Source organism: Dasypus novemcinctus, chromosome 3, assembly GCF_030445035.2.
Source record: "Dasypus novemcinctus isolate mDasNov1 chromosome 3, mDasNov1.1.hap2, whole genome shotgun sequence".
In the NCBI taxonomy this organism is placed as follows: Eukaryota; Metazoa; Chordata; class Mammalia; order Cingulata; family Dasypodidae; genus Dasypus; species Dasypus novemcinctus.
This window is the reverse complement of record NC_080675.1, coordinates 138,121,514-138,132,928: the sequence shown is the minus strand read 5'-3', so window position 1 is coordinate 138,132,928 and position 11,415 is coordinate 138,121,514. Positions and strand designations below refer to the sequence as shown.

Genomic DNA, 11,415 nt, shown 5'->3' with positions numbered 1-11,415 from the left:
CGTTACCTCACTAGATCCTGACAACAATCCTGCATTGTTGGGGGAAAGAGGGTTCAGTGGGCACATAGTTCCATGACCACCATTTGACAGGCGAGAGAACTGAGGCCTCACAACTAGTTGAAGGCAGTTCTTCCACTCTGAGTCCTGGCCCTTTGCTTAGGTAAGTGACTGGGACCTCTGACCTGGTCGTTCTCCAACCTCCGTGGAGTTGTCTTGCTGAAGCTCTTTGGAGTTTGGCATGCAGCTGGCTCCCTGAGTTTCCCAGGCTTATAACAGAGGCTCCAAGGCTGGCTTTTCTGCAGGAATTGAAGCTACCCTCTGTTGCATTCCCAGACCCGCTGACAGGAATGCCCAGCAGCCTTGTCTCTCCCCCAGATGATGTTGGAAATCTGACGGCTTGCCAAGGTCTCTGTCAGAAAATACTTCACTTCACTTCCAGGTCACTTGCCCTTGCCTCCCTCACTTCACCCCACGGTGGAAACGCCAATGCCCCACCCCCAGAATGCATGCAGATATAGGTTGGCAGCTAGGGCCTTGAGTCAGGACTTCGCCACAGCCCTGGGATCAGGTGAATGAGGGACACCAAACACTCCTATTTCTTCCAGATAAGATAAAGGTTTCACTGTTCTTGTTGGGGAAAGAGCCAACCTTGCCAGGTGCCAAAAATGCTAATGAGGCCCCAAGAGAGAAACTGCCTGGTAGAAAGAGCACTGAACTTGGAGTCACACGGGACTCTGCTGATTCCCAGAGGTGTGACCTTGGGCAAATCAGATTGCCTTTCTGAGCCTGCCTTGCAAGGTTGCTGGGAGGGGAGATGCACCAATGCTACAATGTTCAGAGCCTTAGAAAGATGTTCATAATATATTGGTATAAAAGAGCAGGTTATAAAAACATATGTACAGTAGGCAACCATTACTAGGAAAAAGAGAAAAATAATTAAGGGCCCTATCCTAATACCCATCAAAGACGGAGTTTCTCTGCCCGATACACTCAAATGATCAATTCCTAAGACATCAGGGTTTCAAAGAGAGTAAGAGTTTATTGCTAAGCACGAAGCAGGAGATCAGATGGCCTGTCATCCTAAAACCTCTTTCCCCCAACTGCAGAGATTCTGGTAGTTTTATAGTATCAAAAGATGGGCAGGGGAAGCGGACGTGGTTCAATTGATAGAGTGTCCATCTACCATATGGAGGGTCCAGGGTTCGATCCCCAGGGCCTCCTGACCCATGTGGTAAGTTGGCCCATGCACAGTGCTGCCATGCACAAGGAGTGCTGTGATATGCAGGGGTGCCCCTGCCTAGGGGTGCCCCACACACTAGGTGTGCACCCCACAAGGAGAGTCACCCCATGTGAAAAAAGTGCAGCCCGCCCAGGAGCGGTGCCGCGCAACGGAGAGCTGATGCAGCAAGATGACGCAACAAAAAGAGACACAGATTCCCAGTGCCGCCTGATAATGCAAGCAGACGCAGAAGAACACACAGCAAATGGACACAGAGAGCAGACAACAGGGGAAAAGGGAGAGAAATAAATAAAATAAATCTTTAAAAAAAAAAAAGATTGGCAGGTCAAGGATAGTGGCTTAAGATGACAAAGAGATTACCTCATTCCTGAGCATGTGCAGATTGATGACATGCCTAGTCACAGACCTCATGTAAGAAGATGGCGGCCTTAATAGAATGATTTTTAGTATTATAATGAGGTATAGGTCACTTATAGGTTAAGGTTGAAGTTACTGTGCATGTCAGGAGTCCAATTGTGTTTCGATCTAGTTTTATCTAGTAAGATACAGTGGGACATGGGGTGCTTAGTCCTGGGCTGACTCAAGTTCCTTCGTTAATAAATATTAGGGGCCTGTCTAGTGATCATAAGACTCCTAAGTTGAAAAACAGGATAAAGGAGTAGAAGTGGGGCCAGTCACAAGGTTTTTACAACTGCAAGGTAAAGATTATATAGTTTTACAATCATTATCAAAGATTAAGGATCTGAGTTCTAGCTCAGCAAGTTTCAGTAATTTCAGGTGTTTACTTTTTGTCTATTCTACAATATATTAGGAAGCATTTATATAATGAGTCCATAATTGTAATAATTTGTTAATTCAAAACTCTCAGTTACAATCCCACAATGCTAAGAGTGATTATTCTGGCTGATGGAATCACAGGCATCTTACTTTTCCCTTTTTTACTTCTCTACATTTAAAAAAAATTTTTATACAATGAGTGTATTATACATTTATCAGCTCTTGCCACAATAATGTTGCAAAACATATCAGCCCAAAACTCAGCAGCTTATAACAAAGGATTTATTCTCAAGCTCCCAGGTCTGCAGATCAACTGCGATTCGGTTGATCTAGGCTGGGTTGGTGGGTTTGCTCTGGTTCAGGCTGCAGGTTGGCTGGGTCTGGCTCCCTGCTGCAGGTTGGGTATCCTCATTCTGGGGTTCTGACTGCAGGGGCAGCAACTGTCCAGGCCTTGCTTCCCATTCCAGATCAAGGACCCAAGAGACAAACAAGCCAAACTGTCCAAGCACATTTAAAGCCTCTGCTTCCAACATTTCACTAACATTTCATTGGCCAAAGCAAGTCACATGGCCAAGCCCAACATTAATGGGGCAGAGAAGAATAAGCCGCTCACAGTGGGAAGGGAGTGAATATATGCTGGATAATATCCCAATTTATTACCTATTATTTGTATTTATTTTCAAAATACATGACGTACTTTTGTGAGATATATCTCAAATCATCCACTAGAGAATATCCAGTTGGTTCTCCAAGAATAGGAGATCTTATAATCTTTTTGTTAAAAGGTGGAAATAATTTTAAAAGAATAGGCTGATAGTCTCTTCCTCTTCTCTCTTCCTTTAAGACAGCCAGACACTTTCACTTATGACATCTACCCCTAAAAAGGAAAGCAAAAAACACCAATTGGCACATGGGCAACTGTAGCCAAAGGCCAGACCCTCACTGGTTCCCATCCAATTCCCTCTGAGTCCACTTCCTATTGATTTCCTTTCTCTTGGCTATTTTTAGTTCATTCAGTCACTCATTCATATATTTATTGAGCATCTGATATATGCTGGCACTCGTCTGGTCTTGGGGTTATGTTGTTGAACAAAGTAGGCATCAATGAACAAGGAAGTCTGCTCTCATACGGTTTACATTCCAGTGTGGAAGTGAGGTGGGTGCCAGGTGTGTGGGGAAATGCTAGTAAACCAGATGATGCTAGGTAATGTGAACGGTAAGAAGTAAATAAAATAGGGGAGTGCCTCAGAGAAAGTTTTGGATAGTGAGGTCCGGAAAAGCTTCCCTGAGGAGGTGCTGTTGGAAGTTTTTGGAAGGTGACTCTTGGGGTCTGACATTTGTGTATGGGCTCTTCAGCCCTGGACTCTTATTTCTCCTCAAAAACTTGCCCTGGATTTTTCTTACCAGCTTGCTCCCACTCTGCTCTGCTTTCAAGAGCTCTCCTATCCTAGCTCTTTCAAGACCCAACCCAACCTTCCATTGGCTGGCTGGCACTCCAATCAACTCAGCCTGTCATCTGCAAGGAGGAGACTCAGAAACCCCTATTAGAGCAAGTCAATCACTTATTGAATGCCTATTGTACACCGAACAAGCAGGCATTTATGAAGCACCTTCTGTAAACCAAACCAATAGGCATTTATTAAGCAAGTATTATGTGTCAAGCCAGTAGGCATTTCCAGAGTATCTATCAGATGCCAAATCAACAGTCATTTGTTGAGTGTTTACCGCATATCCAAGCCATGAAATGTTTATTTACTGTGTGCCTGGAACCAAGGATAAAGCAAAGGTACTAACCAGTGCTTTCTAGGAAATTGTAATTGAGTTGTGGAGGCAAGTTTTACGTGAATTTAGATCATTAGCTATAAAACGCAGCACCTAATGAAGTAAGTGTTTCATTGTACAAAACAGCCTCTCAGCCCTTTGAGAGTGTTAGTTGGGGTAGACACAGAAGGCTACATGGAGAAGGTAAAACAAACTGGGTTTGGAGGATGGATAAGATTTAGATAGGAAAGAAAAATAGGGAGGACTGGGTGGCATGGATTGGGCATTGGTTGTATTGCTTAGACTTAGGATATAATATAAAGAAGGTGTCCTCTTCTCTGTGGATTTTCAGCCTTCTTTTAACCCAGCTACACCTTGACTCCTGTTTTTTCCAAGGCCTGCAGCTAAATCCCTTGGCAATCTATGACAATTTGCCTGGGTGATCAAGGGCTCAAGTCAGATGACTAATGTCAGAACGGGCAGCCCGGCAGAAAGGTATTGGTAATATTCTAGACTGAAAAAGGCATAACAACCATGAACGTTGGCCTCAGGATATCCAGTACAGTCTATTTCTATTGAGTCTATTTCTAATCTGGGTGTCCTCTTGCCATCTAACACAGGAGTCTTTAAAAGCAGATGGAGTTCAGTGCCATCTCAGTTGGCCCTACTTTGGAGTTTGTGTTTCTGTGTGATGGAGCTGGACTTAGATGTGATCTCTGTCCACAAGTCTCTCCTGTTACTTTTACCGGATCTGTTAGTTGGTGCTAGGGTTTAGTGTATACCCAGGGGACCTGAATCTCTGGACTGACCATGTGATAGCCAGGCCCTGAGCCTCAACAGACTTGCAACTCCTACACTCTGGTTTATTGGACTTACCTCACTCAACTAACATGGAGGTGAAGAAGGTCAACCACCACACCAGGGAGCCAAGGGTGCCTGCAACTGAAAGCAGGAGAATTGCATCCAGTATCCATGTGGAATCTAAGCCCCCTCTTGATATAGATGTGGAATGGACACAACCATTTTAAGGTCCACAGGATGGAGGAATAGACTATGGATTAGAGTGGACTTACTGATATTCTATACATGCAAGTCCACTCTAATCCATACTCTATTCTTCCCTCCCTCCACCCCTTGAAAATAATACTTGATTCAGCTTGTAGAAAGAGTCCATTTATACAGATTTTTAGGATGCTTACTCTTTCCTCTATCTAGGGGTACCTATACCATCTGTATAATTACTTCATTATTTACTTATTTTTCAGGTGACAAGGACTGTGTAAAACTCAGGAGTCACTGTAGAGGGGATTGTTTAGACCAGGGGCAAAATTAGAACCGAAACAGAGAGGCAAGTGTAAAACAGGTTTGAAGACTCATCTTGAGAGGAAAATAAGCCCACACAAGCTTTCCTCTCCACTGAGTCCTGGGGAAAAGTGAGAAGCAGTAGGCAGGCACACGGGCATGGGCAATTACTTAATCAGTCAGTCGCTCCCTCTGGAAGGAGAACAAGTGAGCTGCGGAAGGGAGGGGTGCTAAGGAGCTCTCTCCTGTGCCTGTTTAAAGAAATTGGCAGCCAGCACCACATTGTTCCTGCTAAGCCCAGCCAACCCCTCACCAGCCATGTGGCCGTGTTAGCCCAGGTCTTCCGAGAAGCAGATGCCAAGACAGGATGAGACATGCAAGAGGGAAAATGCCTGTGTGGAGATATGGGGAGGGAGCTCAATGCAGGTCTGACTCATGTGAAGGAGAGAGGAAAGGAACCAAGGTTGAGGAGAAGTGTCATAGACTGCAGCGTGGTTCTAAGAAAGTGCCTTCAGAGAGAGCCTTAGCGCTTCCCCTGCCCACTGCTCTGACGGCACTCTCTGCCACGCTCTATGGGCCTTGTGCTACTGCCATACACGTGTTCTCTCTCCATCCCCTAAATCCAGGTCTTTGTCCCTGCTGCTCCTCTACCTACAATGCCCTTCCCCTTCCGTCATCCTCCTAGTGAACTCCTTCCCAATCCAGCTCAGATGTTCTGCACAGCCTTCCCTGACCCTCTCCCCCCGCTCCTGGCTCCCATCCTCTAGGCTTGTCATTCCCCTTCTCTGTGCCTCAGTTTCTGTTCCTGGAGAAGGGAGATGCTGATGACAGTACTGCCATAGCTAATCATAATCTAGTGGTGAGAATGAAATGAGAGCATGATAAAAGCACCTTGTGCCTTGTAAGTGCTGTAGACACAGGCATCTTTGTCTAATGTAGCCAAGTCTCCAACAGACACTGGTCTGTGATATAATACTGTATGGTGGGAAATGGGAGCCCACAGCACGGCAGTCTGGGAAGTTGGAGACCTGCTTCTGTCTCTGCTGCTGATGGGCTTTGTGTTCTTGAGCCAACCCTTGCCCTCTCTGGGTCTTAGTTTCCTCCTTGGTTCAGTTGGACATGGCCACCAAGGGCCCTCCCAGCATCACTGGCTTGGTTCAGAGGCTCTGGGCCAAGGTTCTGCAAACGTGGCCTGAGCTCCGAGGCCCTGTCCTGCTTGGCAGGCTGGACAGTTCCCTGCTGGGCTCCTGACTCTCAGCATCTGGACAGCACCTCAGGCCTGGAGGACAAGACTGCAGCTGGTACCAGCTGGGGGGTCCAGGGTAGAATGTGGGGGATGGGGAGCTCCCTCCTGAGGAGAAGGGCAGACACCAGCAGGGGGGAGCTCCAAGGCCTCAAGGGGAGACAGGAGGAGTCTGGGCAGGCTCTAGCCCCTTGGTGGAAGGGTTCAGAAACGGAGGATTTGGGGGTTTGTCGACCATCTTTAGGGATGAGACCACCAACAAGACCTCATCATTTAGACCGTGATGTCTTGATTGGCCCTGATCTGCATAGAGGATATAGGATTCTCCCTTGTCCTATAGAAAAGAAAAAATTTCCACTGTGAATGTTCAGAGTGTTGTTAGGGATCAGGGGCTCCATCTCACACACAGTAGCTTTGTCAAATCTCAGACTATGGGAATTTTGTAAAGTCCTTTAGTGTGCCTTTGATGCTGGATCCAGTAATTGGTTCTTAGGTTTGAAAGGCTTGGCATTTCTTCTGTGAGTCATAATTGTTCATTGACATAACTCATTTTATTGCCTAATGCTATTTATAGCCCCAAAAGATAATATGCATTTCATGAAAGAATTTTAAACTGCACTTATTTAAACAGATTCTATATTGCATACTTTTTTGTTAGGTCGTTCATCCATTCGTCCATCCATCGCATGTTCATCTAGCAATTCATGTGTGCTGGAAACTGTGCTCTCAGAAGCACCCTGTGATTATTATCCTCTTTTCACATATGAGGAAAATGTAACTCGGAGTGGTTAAGTGGCTCACCCAAGGCCACATAGTAAGTGAACTTAACCAGGATATCAACACAGGACCTTGAAATTCGAATTGTATCACATTGGCCTCATCTCACCTCCTCAGCTTCATAACTCCCTCACCCCTCATAATCCCTATACCCACCCCACTGTTTCGAAGCAGCAAACCCTGATGAAGTTATGGTTTGGCCTATGGGGCCACAGAAGTCCATTGCTCAGGGTTAGTGGTTTGTCATGTATTCATTCATTCTTTCAACACTAATCAGTGAGAAACAGCTAAACAGAGACACTCAGTCTCAGTCCAGAGACCTATAGATCCTAGTCATCTATTACATGCCAGGACCCATGGGGACTTAACATTACCTAGTTCCTACCCTGAAGAAGAAGGGGGAATAAAGAAATAACTAGACAGAGAGTAGCTAGTGTTCTAGGAGAGGACCCAAGGGAGTGAGAAGGAGAAAACTCCACCAATTAGAAATGAAATCTGAACTCGGAGCAGACAAAGAGAAAAAAAGTCATCAACTCAAAAGCCCTCTGGCGACCCAGCTGAGGGCCTCTGGCAGCAGCTCCAGATACCGAAGCTGTGCTAGACAGGAAGGACAGCGGTACCAGCACATTTTACATCGCTGAGAGCCCCCTTTCTTGGTTAGATGGCTCTGGACTAGGATTCTCTCTGGACCCCACCATTAATTTCCATGCTGTGTCCAGGGACCTAAGTACCTATCCACGAGAACATTTGTATGTTATGGTGAATGCCAAATTTGGAGAAGAATCAAGAGAATCTGTTGCTGATGAAGAGGAAGATTATAATGATGATGATGCACATATTGCTGAGTTTAGATTTGCTCCTAGTGAGCAGTCCGCATTGGAAGCAATGTTGACCGCAGTGTGTGAATGCCAGACTTTTTACCCAGATCTTGAGGATGAAGATTCAGATGATTATCCGGTGAAGAGCATGATGTGGAAGCACATGGACAGGGCAGGGGGACATCCCTACATTTTACACCTACGAAGAGAGATTATCCCATTTAACAGCAAAAGGCCAAGCCACACTAGAGAGATTAGAAGGAAAGCTTTCTCAGTCTGTGAGCAGCCAATATAACATGGCTGGGGTCAGGACGGAAGATTCAATAAGAGATTATGAAGATGGGATGGAGGCTGATACTAACCAACAATTGCTGGACAATTTGAAGATGAAGATGTTGATTACTGAAAATGATTTAAGCAGCTTTAAGATTTGGCCCATTGTTGTAGGAAAGAACTTAGTTCCTCTTATTCTGTGGAGTAGGGGTTGATGGAAGTCTTTTTCCTTCTCCAAAACTCACTGAACCAGTTCTTTCTTGGAACAGACTTTAAGGAGACAGCAGCTGTTACCAGCAGAAGAAAACTGTGACCTTAATTAGCAAAGGTGAATTAACTTAATCAAGAGGGTATTCATAGTTTATCATCAAATCTAAAACTTTCAGTGTCTAGGTACCCTCTGAACACGGCTATAATTCTTGTCTTCACTATATGCACCTTTTGTAAACTAGCAGGCCTACATGGCAAAAATGCAACTGGAGGTAGAGGTAGATTAGGTAGGGAAGAAAGAGGCTGAATTTAAGGTATGCTCCAAAAAGAAAGATGGAGATATGTCAGCGGAGTCCTAGTCCGCTTTTCTCCATGGAGATAGTGATCTTTTACTAATTTGGGGCCTGGGTTAATTAATTCCAGCATATTAGATAGCCTCTTCTGAAACATCCCAGACACACAAACAAGAACTAACACAAATCGTGTGCATCTGACTAGCTTTTGCTCTTTTCACCATGTTTACTTTAGCCTGCAAAATTCTGTTCTGTTCTGTTACACCTTGAAGTTATATCCTTCAGTTTCTAACCTCTTAGGTGATTTTCTGTCACAGAACAAGTAAAAGTCCTTAAAGTACTTCAGAGGAGAATTGTTTTGTCTTTCTAATGGCCTAACAAATATCTAAGTGTTCTGTTTTCTAAAAAGCCCTTCTGCTCTCATTAATGTTGTGAACTTCAAATTATGATGTTTTACATAATGGCAAGACAGGGTATTAAATTATATCCTTGGGAAGGAAGCATAGTGCTGAGGGGACATGGGGCACCAATGTTGGCACAAGTTAGATCTTAGGCAGTCTTTTGGACTAGTAGCTTGAGCTCTTGGGTTATCTAGGAAACAAGGAGATGCTTCTCATCTCTCAGAGCTATCGAACAAACTAAATGAGACATTACGTCTAAAGCCATCAGAGCAGTGCTTGGCATGTGGTAGCTGCTTGAAAATTGGTATCTCGGAAACGGACTTTGGCCCAGTGGTTAGGGTGTCCGTCTACCATATGGGAGGTCCGCGGTTCAAACCCCGGGCCTCCTTGACCCGTGTGGAGCTGGCCATGTGCAGCGCTGATGCGCGCAAGGAGTGCCATGCCATGCAAGGGTGTCCCCCGCATGAGGGAGCCCCACGCGCAAGGAGTGCGCCCGTGAGGAAAGCCGCCCAGCGTGAAAAGAAAGAGCAGCCTGCCCAGGAATGGCGCCGCCCACACTTCCCGTGCCGCTGACGACAACAGAAGCGGACAAAGAGACAAGACGCAGCAAATAGACACCAAGAACAGACAACCAGGGGGGGGGGGGGAATTAAATGAATAAATAAATAAATCTTTAAAAAAAAAAAAAAAAAAAAGAAAATTGGTATCTCCATTCCATGAGGTACATTTGGAGCAGCTGGTTCAGAGCAGAGGGCCTCAAAATTTGGGTCAAAGGAGAGCTCCCAAGGATTTAAGGGTTCACATAAGATAGAGATGTGTGTTTGCAAAGGCACCCTCTTATTTCCAATGGTGCTGATGAGATCTGTGATGGTTAGGTCAATGTGTCAACTTGGCCAGGTAATGGTGCCAGTTGTTTGGTCAAGCAAGCACTGGGCTAATTGTAATACAAGGGCATTTCATGGACTTTAATCATCAGTGAGTTTCTTGAATAGATGGCTGATTACATCTACAATCAATCAAGGAAATTGCAATGAGTGACGTCTTATCCAATCAGTTGAAAGCCTTAAAAGAGAAAGTGATTTCAGCATTCAGAGAGAGAATTCCCAGCACCACTTCGGACAGCCAACGTCTCTTGGGAACTCACCAAGGACCTTCATCAGAGCCCCTGGTTTGCAGCCTACCTTGTGGAATTTGGACTTGTGCATCCCCAAGGTCACATGCGAGAAATTTATAAAATCTCATATTATTTACAGATATCTCCTGTCCATTCTTTCTCCCTAGAGAACCCTGACTAATACAAGATCCTATATCCCATCATGGAGTTGTCTAAATGGAAGTGGGGGAACTCTAATTTGAGAACTGTAATAGACTAATCACATGCACATGACGAATGCTCATGATGATTGCAAGCAAAGGATAGGGGCTTCAGTGAATGAAGGGTCTTCTACATGCCCTGGTGGGGCTTTTCAGGCTGAAGAAAGCCAGTAGAATAAGGGAGATGGCATGGTGGACAGAAGCCTGGGCTTAGAGCCAGAAAACCCAGCTCTGCCCTCCAATAAGCTGTGAGACACTGGACAAATCACCAAGTGTCCTGTTTGTTTTTGGGAACAAGGGTCTTAGTATTTGCCTTCTTTCTGTCATAGAACTGTTGTCAGAAGAAGTGGTATAATGTAGAGGAGAGTGTTTTGCAATATGAAACAATTAGCATGATAAAGTGGTTAGGACACAGTATGTACATTTCTGTTAGAGCAACTGTCAGAATTGGGGTACTCATCCAGGCCTCCTATAGGTGTTTTCTAATCCATAAAATATCAGTAAGAGATAGATACAAAAAAGAAATGGCATCCACTAAAAGAGTTGAAAGTGGTTCTATTGGGAAACAGGAAGCAAGAGGGGTAGAGACTGCTGTTTTTCCTATGAGCCTTGAAGAACTACTGGACCCTTTAAACTATTACATATACATGTTTCACAAAAGTAAATACAAATTTGGTTTTATGAAATCAGGGAAAAGAGGAAACATAAAATGTTCCTAATTCATTAGTTTTAATGTTCCTTATTTTCTATCTATTCTGAGTCATCAGCTCATTCCATAACAAAATTGAACCTGGCCAGTGAAAAATACGGTTATTGTTATTGTCGTGAAGTAGCAGAAGAACATAGCACACCCTGTGTTCTCCTCTCTGCTTGCCAGGCATCCAGCAAGGAGGAGTCTCTGCCTCAGGACTGCTCCGTGTGTCCTCACTGGTAAACAGAATCAACTGGTCTTCCTCTTTATTAATCAGTCTCTCAAGAGTTCGGATCAGGGACTTGGATTCCCCAG

At 44.8% G+C, this 11,415-nt stretch overlaps 1 pseudogene; it reads left to right on the top strand.

The window, feature by feature from the left end:
• Positions 1–6,199: 6,199 nt before the first annotated feature.
• Positions 6,200–8,324, top strand: LOC101436080 (methylosome subunit pICln pseudogene; annotated as a pseudogene).
• The last annotated feature ends 3,091 nt before the right edge of the window (positions 8,325–11,415 follow it).